This window comes from Pectinophora gossypiella, chromosome Z, assembly GCF_024362695.1.
Source record: "Pectinophora gossypiella chromosome Z, ilPecGoss1.1, whole genome shotgun sequence".
Lineage (NCBI taxonomy): Eukaryota > Metazoa > Arthropoda > Insecta > Lepidoptera > Gelechiidae > Pectinophora > Pectinophora gossypiella.
Window position 1 is genome coordinate 21,039,038 of NC_065433.1, and position 11,701 is coordinate 21,050,738.

At 38.6% G+C, this 11,701-nt stretch overlaps 1 long non-coding RNA gene across 1 annotated transcript; it reads right to left on the minus strand.

Moving 5' to 3' along the window:
• Positions 1–7,601: 7,601 nt before the first annotated feature.
• On the minus strand, positions 7,602–10,009 carry LOC126380677 (uncharacterized). The gene is made up of 3 exons (XR_007568509.1): positions 9,942–10,009; positions 8,580–8,629; positions 7,602–8,132 (listed from the first exon to the last, which is right to left on the minus strand). It is a non-coding gene; the product is annotated as an uncharacterized LOC126380677 (long non-coding RNA).
• Between the last annotated feature and the right edge of the window lie 1,692 nt (positions 10,010–11,701).

Here is an 11,701-nt window from a genome sequence, read left to right on the forward strand (position 1 = left end):
TGAAATTTGGCATGCAGGTACTTTAGTAAACTTAAAGCTTAGTTGCAACAGGATATTACAAAATTCCCACGGGAACGGTAGTTAGCGGGAAAAAACATTTGTATGAAAAAATCAAATCTAAATAAAAGGAGAAACTGACTGACTCAGTGACTGACATATCAACGCATAGCCTGAACGGCTAAATGTAGGCATTTGAAATTTGGAAGGGACATAGCTTAGGTACCGTAGAGGTGCACTAAGAAAGGAATTCCCGGAATTCCCACGGGAACGGAAATTAGCGGGAAAATCCTTTTGTATGAAAAATCTAAACCGCTTAAGTTAGACGCTTGAAATTTGGCATGCAGGTACCTTAGTTAACTTAAACCTTAGTTGCAACAGGATATTGCAAAATTCCCACGGAAACGGGAGTTAGCGGGAAAAAAACATTTGTATGAAAAAATCGAAACCGCGTAAAATAGATGTTTTCAATTCAATTCAATTAAATTATTTATTGCATTCCATGTAGTACAATGGGGTGTTACATAGGCATAGGAACTAAAACATGGACCCTGTAGGGCACAGCAACGTTGAAGGGAAGAGAGGAAGTGTGTATTAAAATTAAAACTCAATGAACAATCAATTAAAAAAAAATCAATTCAATCAATTGATTCAATCTAGCATGCATGCATACCTTAGTAAATATAAAGTTTATTTTTGGCTGTATTTTGAAAAATGGGAGTTATTGGGAAAAAAATTGTATGAAAAAATCTAAACTGCATAAGTTAGATGCTTGAAATTTGATATGCACTCCCACACACACAAAGATCTCTCTCTTATATAACACGCCACGCGGACGAAGTCGCGGGCAAAAGCTAGTATTTAAATATGAATATAAATTGGATAACTAAATCTTTAATAATAATTATACCTACAGAAACTGATGAAAAAAAAAACGTAAAATAATCTTACATTTTCCTTAAGAAACTCCAGCATTATTTAATTCCTTATTGTGAAATGGCAATAATATCCTAATAACCGTTAATCGATCTCTCGTCGGATCCAACTCGGATGGGCAGCGTTCGGGAAGCTGCGGAATATCTTCTCGTCCAGAATACCTCAGTGTCTCAAGACGAAAGTCTTTGACCAGTGCGTGTTGCCAGTGATGACCTACGGCAGTGAGACGTGGCCGCTTACTATGGGTCTCGTGAGGAGGCTCGGTGTCGCTCAGCGGGCAATGGAGAGAGCTATGCTCGGTATTTCCCTGCTGGATCGAATCAGAAATGAGGAGATCCGCAGGAGAACTAAAGTCACCGACATAGCTCGGAGAATTGCAAAGCTGAAGTGGCAGTGGGCAGGACACATAGCGAGGAGAACCGATGGCCGATGGGGCGGAAAGGTTCTGGAGTGGCGACCACGTGTCGGACGACGCTCAGTGGGTAGGCCCGCTACAAGGTGGACCGACGATCTGGTGAAGGTCGCGGGAAGCCGCTGGATGCGGGCAGCGCAGGACCGATCGTCGTGGAGATCCTTGGGGGAGGCCTATGCCCAGCAGTGGGCGTCATACGGCTGATGATGATGAACCGTTAATAGCCGTTCTATACATACATAACCCCATGCTCCCTGCGGTTGATTTAGGGGTGGCCTGTGCGGAGCAGTGGGACGTATATAAAACCGTTCTATAAGTAGTATTATTCTTCATTCTTCATTGAGTCTATGGCCGTTAGCCACGTAAGGAGTAAGAGGGTACGCGCGCGAATGAAAAGTGTGGAATTCAATACTTACTTAGCATTTTTCTAACCAAGACAGAATAGGTACGAACATTAGAAGTAGCTTCGTTAGTGTTCCTATAGGTATCTTCTATGCTTGTAGGTATGCTGGGAAGCGAATATATAACATAGAACACGTTTAGATGCTTGTTTTTTTGCCAACAGAGGAATTGTGCTCATTGTTATGAGCGACAAGCACCAAAAGGTTTTTTAGGACTGCATATTATTCGTAATTGCAGTGGCTGAAAGTTATTTTAGGGGGTCCGGACAGTGTTGTCCGGGACTATGCAACTGCCCATCACTGTACCCACTGCTGGACACGATAACGTAGTAATACACAGCACTGCTTTCTCCCTGCCTAGTCACAATATAAATAGGCTGTTACTAGGTAAGCGTGTACCACCTTAGACCACATCTTCACTTACCATCAGGTAAGATTGTGTCGCAAGCCTACTATGTAAAAAAAAATCGTAGCAGAATTTCAAGGTACAATTATTATTTAACGTAGCGCAGAATTTTAAAATAAACCTGATTAAACCGGTTTCCAGTAGAGGTTGAGAATGGAAAGGGCGGGATGCAGGTATCGGTGTCAGGGTTGTCTGACACGTGCGGCGCGGCTACCGCGTGCGCACACCACTATAGCGCTGAGCGCGAGCGGTTGGCGCCGCGCGGCCCGCGACCTACTACACGCCAACCATTTGACAATACACGCTCTTCGGTACAAACTTGTCATGCAATTTAACTTATAATAACATACCCTAAACTGTCGCCCGCAATGCCTAGTGCACAGAGGTGATCAGAAACTTGAAGGTACTCACTTTTGATATGAAATTCGATGGCGTTCACATTTTGCCGAACTCATTGTATGGGACATACCGAATAGTCTACCATTTATGGTCAGTCACATCTCTAGCGCGAGCAAACCAACGCGTCTCAATGTTTGGATCTTGTAATTTAATTTAATATCCTAAGTAATACAGCTCATTCAATTATTTGTGTGGGATTTTATTACAATTATCAGCGCTCCCTACACTCATTGATATGACCTATGATAGTTATGAAAAGGAAAATCTATAAGTATTTTCTGGTCCCCTATCCCTATATGTAACTTGTCATCAGGTTCCCATCCCTTTTAATACAAACTAGCAGGCGGCAAGCATTGGAGCAACGTCACGAAGTCTGTGTTTCTAAGACATAAATCCAAAGGTTATGAATTAGGCATTTGCTAGGTAAACAATGTCTCCCAACGTCACTTTACCACCAGGAATTCAGAAGAGATTGTTGGCAAAACGCGAAAACAACGTTAAAAAAAGCGGCCAAGTGCGAGTCGGACTCGCCCATGAAGGGTTCCGTAACAGCAAATAACATAATATAAAAGTAAATTACGGTTTACGATTTATGATGTATTAAAAAAAAACTACTTACTAGATCTGGTTCAAACCAATTTTCGTTGGTAGTTTGCATGCTAATCTACATCATATATTTTTTTTTAATTTTATCCTCCTCTTATTTTAAAAGTTACAGGGGCGGGGGGACATACATTTTACCACTTTGGAAGTGTCTCGCGCAAACTATTCAGTTTAGAAAAAAAAATTAGAAACCACAATAGCATTTTGGGAGACCTATCCATAAATATCCCACACGTATGGGTTTGATGAAAAAATTTTTTTGAGTTTCAGTTCTATGTATAGGGACCCCCAAAATTAATTGTTTTTTTTCTATCATTGCGTAAAAATCTTAATACGGTTCACAGAATAGCTATTATATTAATCAAGTTTCAACAGTATAGCTATTATAGTTTCGGAGAAAAGTGGCTGTGACATACGGACGGACGGACATGACGAATCTATAAGGGTTCCGTTATTTGCCTTTAGGCTACGGAACCCTAAAAAACACAATGATTAAAAGAGTAATCAAAGGGTAACAGGTAAATACCACAAAAAATGCAGCTCTACCTAAGCCATTAGAAATCACTAAAGATGTAATTTTAATAAAAATAAATATAATTCATTCTAAAGATAGGTACCTATAGAGCCTATACAATGATAACACACAATGCGTACGTGACGCAGGGTTGCCACCCGTATATATAATACCTACATTTGTTAAATAGCCACCTTTGTGTTACTTGAAAAGACATACATTTGAAAATTTTATTAAAAAACTACTTAATCACATTTCTATTAAAAAAGGTGATAGGCAACCCTAGACGGACTTGACGTGACATGAATCCGAATGATGATCCAGAGAAGTGTTGATTGATTGAGAGTTACTAATAAGTACGTAACACTTACGTAAGTAGGTTGCTGCGCCCTATAGCGCGGTCGCTTAACAAGCACGCAGAATCACCGATTGCATATTAATATTATTATCACGCTTTTTAATCATTGATACCTATTTAAAGATTAATCATTACTACCATTGATTAATGCCTGTACAAAGTAAAGTAGATATTATTTCCTATTGTTCTGACTCACTGCAGCTTTTTTCGAACATCACGTTTTACTTAACTAGCGACTTCTTCGACACATACAAACACATACAGATGCAATTAATCTAAAAATACAAAATTGCTATTTGACATGTAGACAAATAAAAATAAATGCGCAATGTCAACTTTGATTTAAGATGATTTGCTTCGATGTGAGAGGGTTTCCCATAAATCTTATTGGAAGGAAAATGCAGATAATAGCGGCAAAAACCACTCGCCTATCTATTCCCTGGTTTTCGAGTTAAGCCCGTACATAAGTACATACGCCAGACTTCCTTTAATGTGTTGACGAGGAATAAATCTGTTACATAAGTAGTGCGTGGTGTGACACATCAGTAAGCGAATGTCAAGGAGGAGGAACATACCTACATGTGGTTGCCTAACGCCACCAGTATACTTAGGTACTCTTGCAACGTGACCAATCACTCCACTCACTCACTCACTCACTCACTCACTTCGTGTAAATTATTCAAAGACGGATAACCAACAGCTGCCTGCCTATGGTTTTCCGTAAAAAACGTGATCGCTTGTAACGTGTAATGTGAATTGCGATTTCTGCGATATGTTGTCTTTACTTCGTACCTACTGAAAATGTTTTCGAATTCCTTTGGGAATCAACAAGATACGTATCAACAAGGAAACATTTACCTTATCTGTTTTGTGCCTGTTAATAACATAATTCTGTCCAATTAACAGACAACTTAGTGCTACTATTTTTATGTATACAAAGTAATAAGTAAGAAACCTCTGTAGCTGAGGCTCATGCTGAAATACCGACATTTTTGCGCCAAATTACCACTTTTAGTGGGACATTAGAAACCTTTCTATCGGGGGTTGATTTCTTAGGATTCTAATAATTACCAAAATTACTTCTTTTAAAAAGACCCTTATCTCGGTACACCGTAGCGCCCACTCCAAGACCAACAAAGCGAAACGCAAGAGCGTAGGGCACTATACCTACTTTTTCTTAAAACGTTTCGTCGATTTTTTTGAATCTTCATAGCTCGGGTTTGGTTTATACCAGATGAACCAATTTCTCAAGAAATGTTATCAGCAGTAGAGTTATTAAACATATAAAGTTCCAAATGCAAAGTATAATTTCTTTAGGTTTTATTGGTTTGATTGATAGGTAAAAAAACTCCGATTTTGTCACTCTGTGACTCACTAACGATCAATTAATTATAAGATACTTTCGAATAACTTGGAAATTTGGGAATTAGGTAAGCTAGTATAGCGCAAACAATAAGAAAATTCTAAAACTTGGAATTTTCAGCTCCCGAGGAAAGACAAATTTATCCTAACTCTACACTCTCTAACTATACAAACCCTAAGTTCCCAAACTGTACTCGTTAGGCAAAATATATGGCTTGGCCGTTTTGCTGAAAAATACATTATTTTATTTTTAAACCTTTACCACTATTAATGGGAACCTCTGTCAGTGAGACAGATATTTTTCAAACCTGGATATCTGATACACTGGTTACCTACTTAAGTGGAATACCTCTTTAAGTATGACAAACTTGCTACTCGATATCAATCTTGGTTATTCAGATTTCACTGTAAATTATGTGGGTAGATACAAAAAAGGTCGCCTAACCTTATTTCTTTACAATTTTTTTGTTTGCTCAGATTTGCAAGTTTTTTGTGGGCTCAGAATTCTAGATCTAACTACAACTATACATCTATGGATTGTTGAAATGTTTCCCATTCAAAATAGTAGTTTGGAATTCCTATGAATTGACAATTGTAATAAATGTATATTAAGTAGTTTAATATGTACCAGCAGCGTGGGTTGACATGTGGCCACCGAAACGTGACTTAAATTGTTGCCTGTCTGTCTAGACATTATATACTTCATAGTACGTATTTTATATGATAATGACGCATAGGTATAGCGGACCACGTGCGACATACTGTGATAATTCATTAAATACCTATCAGTCGACTCACATTTCTGAATAGGTAATTAAAAAACTCGCTTGATCTTTAAAAATTGTGGAGTTTAGGAATATACCGTCCGAAGGACGTAATATACGATCCCGACGACCCGATTACTCTAGCCATAGAGGCAGCCAATCAGCTCGCGACACCAAACACTTGTCTTCAGGACCCCGATACCGACCCCGCCGGCGTGGTCGACGATTTCCCTCATTCAGCGCTTATCGCTATCGACCCACTAGGGTCGATTAATTCTTTCAAATATTTTTCCTCTCAGACGACGCCCTGAGCCAAGGTTCGCGCCCAACTGGGCACCCTCAGGCCTGTTGTCTTAAACGTTGTACCGGGTGAGAGCCTTCAGCGCTGCCCATTTGTCCGGCCAAGTAGTTAATGCCATCTGCGGCAAATCTACAATAAGTCACGTCATAAAAAAAGGAATATACCGATTTATAAGTTTTTGTACGAGGAAACAATGATTAAAGTCAAGATACGTGTAGGTTCTAACTTTGCATCGCTCCGAATCTATTTTGTGCATTATCCTTATTAATCGGCTAAGTGCGTAATTCTTTCTACGTTGCACTAGGTACAAACTACAGAAAAGTTGAAAAGAAAATATTGCTTGTATTATTTTTACTATCACAACTCATTACACCTCTTTTTTGAAAGTACAAGATTCGATTTTATGAGCAGTTATAAATTTTGGAAAATTCGTCATGACGATTTATTTGTTAACATATACACAATATTACTATGTTATTTACGTAATCCCTAGGAGTAGAGCCACGTATAGTCGAAAGTTGTAGGGTTTCTTGAAGATTTGAGCAAAATTGACCGAAAGTGTTTTTTCGATTATTTTGTGCGGGGTCTTTTACTGTTCCTCTTAATTGGTGTATTCATTCATACATCCTTATTGCCCAGCCAGAAGGTAAGATGCAACTGGACTATCGATTCCAGCAGACACGAATTAATTTTATTTTAAGTTATTCCAGTAATCTTCTTTTAAGTAATTTTCCGGTGCCATCTGCGGCAAATCTACAATAAGTCCCGTCAAAAAAGAAACTTATAAGTAATAGAATAAATGTCCAACTAGTCAAATCAGTTACTCTCTACTAAAGGTAATAACACGAAATTACTATGGAATTTGCATGAAAAAGCACACTGTGACGTCATAGAAAAACATGATAAAATGTCGGCCTTATTATTACGTTTTTCTTGATTAAAATTCATAACTAAGTTAAATAGAAAAAAGAAAATGTTTACGTTAGTTTTAGTCTTTATTTAGTAATGAGAATTTCATAATTCGTCTTGACTTCATGATTCGTCATGATTTCATGATTCGTACTAGTACACGACCCAATTATTGTAAGTTACAAACCTCGTTACACTAAAACGTGAATGACACGATATTGGCATCAGATTATCACGCATTGAATTAACGAGTGCTTATCAGTTATTTTTATTATTAATATTTTTAGGAGAATATTTTTCCCATAGAAACAGATAATTTATAATACCTTGTTTCCGTGCTAGACTAAGAATAGGTACTAAATGAAAAAACATGGCATCAAAATGTACTAATACTTCCTGCCTCTGCTCGCCTGGAACAAGTCGCTGTAGAACAGCAAGGCTGCTGTATATTTGTTGTGTATATTTTAATAGGTTTCTTGTATGTGTGTGCAATAATCAAGGATGTAATATACGATCCCGACGACCCGATTACTCTAGCCATAGAGGCGGCCAATCAGCACGCGACACCAACCCCAGAACCCCGATCCCGCCGGCGTGGTGGACGATTTCCCTCATTCAGAGTTTATCGCTATCGACCCACTAGGGTCGATTGATTCTTCCAAATAGGTATTCTTCCTCTGAGACGACGCCCTGAGGCACCCTCAGGCCTGTTGTCTTAAATTTTGTACCGGGTGAGAACCCTCAGCGCTCCAATGTCATGTGCGGCAAATCTACAATAAGTCACGTCAAAAAAAGTATAATAAACAATATTTGATTTGACTATCAAACAATGCATCAGCAAAATGTGAAATTAATAAGCTTTTAATATTGTTAGAGGTCATCTCAGCTATAAATTACTCTACAAAGGCAACGTTTGTTCTCGGATATTTCTCACATAATTTCTAAGAACTGGGTTCCTGCGAAATGTAAACAGGATAGAACGCAAGTCGTGTTTAGTCGCCTGTGCACTGACCCGCTGTAAACAATCCTATAATATTATTGGATTAAGTCCTTCATCCATTATATAAGACCTTAACTGGGTCACACGAATGCTACACAAGTTAAATAACTACGTACATATTTATATACGTAGTACGTTAGATAGAAAAGAATCGATCGACTTAATATCGACTGAAACAACACTATGCTAATAAACGTCACAACACTAGCTTACGTACTTTTGTAGTTGTACTGAATTGGTCGTTCTGTTTAATATTAGGTATTTTACCTGTAACAAAAGTTAAAGATGGGTATCTACTTACTTCGATGACTGCGTCTTTTTCAAATCTAATAATAATGTATTTCGATAATTTAACTGATGACAGATGGACTGAAATTCAAGCACAAATCAATAAGGGATTTTCCAGGCTACGTACCCAAAAAAATACAGATGGCGCTGTACAGAATTGCCTTCGTTCTAATTACAAGGATAATAGATATTTGCAACTTTGCTTTTGGGTATAAATTATGATCCTTTTTATTACACCCAGGCACAATACCTGTAGGTATTGATCAAAATAATGAGAAGCAATATAGGTAGCAACATAATTCCAAGCAACAAATATTTTTATATATACTTATGCTATTGCATTATATTTTTGAATAATTATGTACCCGACCAGTGAGAAAATAAAATAAAAAAGTTAAATCTGTACAGCGCCTTCTATATTATTTTTGGGGAACATAGCGTGGAAAGTCTCTCTTTACTTATTGTAGAAATAAGTAATACTTTTTTACTTATTGTAGAGGTAAGTACATGACGTGGGGCTCCGAAGCGAAGCGCTTTATCGACGAGGTGGGTAAGCGGCAAAGGGAGCAGGGTGGCGGCTCCCGGTCCGGGCATTACCAGCAACATATTTCCCTCACCATCCAAAATGGGTAACGCTGCGAGCGTGATGGGTACATTCGAAAGGTAGATGAAAAAGGGGAGCATATTTGACTGAGCCTTTGCCCTAATTACGTGGTAAGTATTAAGTATAAAATACTGCATGAAAACTGCTGCTATCATTTTTATCCACAAATGTATTGATAAAACTCCGCATATTTAAATGTGCACTGAACTGTAACTCCACACATTAACGGCACGAAACGGTACTCAGATTGCCAACTATGTGAAATGCACGAGATGTACCTAATCGAGGTGATAATTCCTGACAGCCTGTTAAATAACGTGACTATACAACGTCCGCGGCATGGCACATGATATCCATGTAGACACGGGCTTTGACCAATACTTTGGCCGAAGTTCGTGGTATTTGACGCATATCGAGCGCTTTGCTGCAACGACACCCGTCTGCCTGGGTTACAGTCTCAACATGGCGCGCGACGCGACAAATATCGTAAGCTGCGCAAATGTTATTTATGTAGACAAACGTCCTACGTCCATTGGTCGAAGCCCGCGATGTTTTTCGAGTACCTAGCCCTCGAATCGTATGTAAAGACGGAACCAAATGCGGGGATTGTGCTCTGCACGCCGTCATCGCACGCCATTTAACGTGCGTAGCACATGTCTCGCCGCGTATACGAAGGTACTTACTTACCTACTTACACATATGTATTACGAGCCGCATGGCTTTATGGGTACGTCAGCGGCAAATAGATATATTCAGTTCTTCTCTGAGCGAAATCTTAGACTTCCAAATGTGTGGTCCTACATCTATATAAGTCAGCAATTAGCATACGTCAGTGGATGTCACGTTTCGCCGTGTAAAGTGTTGAACAACGTGATCGGCTGAGGCGAATGCTCTACTACAAAGTAATCTCTTCAACCAGCGATAGTCCATCTGCGTACGATTATTTCTGCCTTATTTCTTGATAACGTGTAACAAGTGGGATAAATATTTGCAATGAACATCCGGTCATCTATATATTGATAAATTACACCCATTTCTAATGCGGAAGTGAAGGTAGAGCTACAAGTTTCAGAAAGAAACTTGAAGCCATTTTTGATACGAAATTTTAAGACGAGGCATAATATAATAATAACCGTATGGTGTCCATTTTTTTGCGTAACTTATCGAAGATTTGCCGTAGATGGCACGACTCTCACCCGGTACAAAATTTAAGACAATAAGCCTGAGGATGCCCAGTTGGGTACATAACTGGATGGGATGTATTCGGAAGCCGTAACTACCAGAGATTAGGGTGGTGCGGAGCAGAATCGAACCGTATGGTGTCAACGTCAACTGATTAGCTAGAAAAAAAACATTTTTTTAGTCCCGGTAATCTCGTGAAATAAAAACAGAAGGGCTGTGTTCTTTCTGACACTAACCCCATAGGGATTACCAGAGTTTATGTTCATAATATGTATAAATAAATAGTCGATTAGGTAAATAACTAATTAATCGATGAAGTCGTTAATGGGAAACATGTGCTTGATGATAATGTTACCCATATTTTAATCGACGCCGAGTAAACGTATGCTTTAGATATACATTAAGTATTTCATCAGTTATCTTTATCATTATAGATAGGTAAGTTTTCCTCTTTGAGGCTAACAAAATAACTATCGCCAGATTTAAGTAAACCTGGCTCCGGTAGTGGATTCTACGGCTGTGACGTCAAAACAAAAGTACACCTTCTATCTGCTATCGTGTGAGTTGTGAAGTGGAACGTCAGCAATCCTGATGTTAGGGTTATTATTGAGCCGCTGAAGGCCCCTGTAACGGCTCATGTAACAATCATCTTACTCTCGCACAATCACGAAGTATTTTCACCAGGTCTCCTTAGATAATAATTAGATAAAATTGCAATGGCCACTCATATGACCCACCCTAACGCCCATTCCATTAAATTATAATTATTACTGCCCCAGAACATCCATTCTCTTCAGCTTCTTCACCCTGTTACTTACTACGATCCTGACACACCACTTTTGCTTCTTCCACTCCCATCAAAGTCCTCATGCATATCCGCCGGTATAGAATACTATAACATATTTTCCTTATATCTAAAACACGCATGAAACGTATGAACTTTATTATTTAACCGACCCGGTGTTCGTTATCGTTGCTGAAATTTAAAAATAAACATGAGCACACACATTTATTTATAGTTTTATAATGTATTAGCATGTTCACTTATTTATATACATTCTTATCGCGTGTGTATGAATTATTAGATAACTGCATAATGACTGTCAAAAACGTTGCTCAGCGTTATGACGTACCTACTTACATTGTTTAAAATAAACCAAACGACGATTAATCCGATGCCGAGTACCGACATAGCGAAAAAAAAAACAATTATGTTGCTATTAGACCTAAACGCAGTTCAATCCGAGTAGTTTATGACGGCGAGT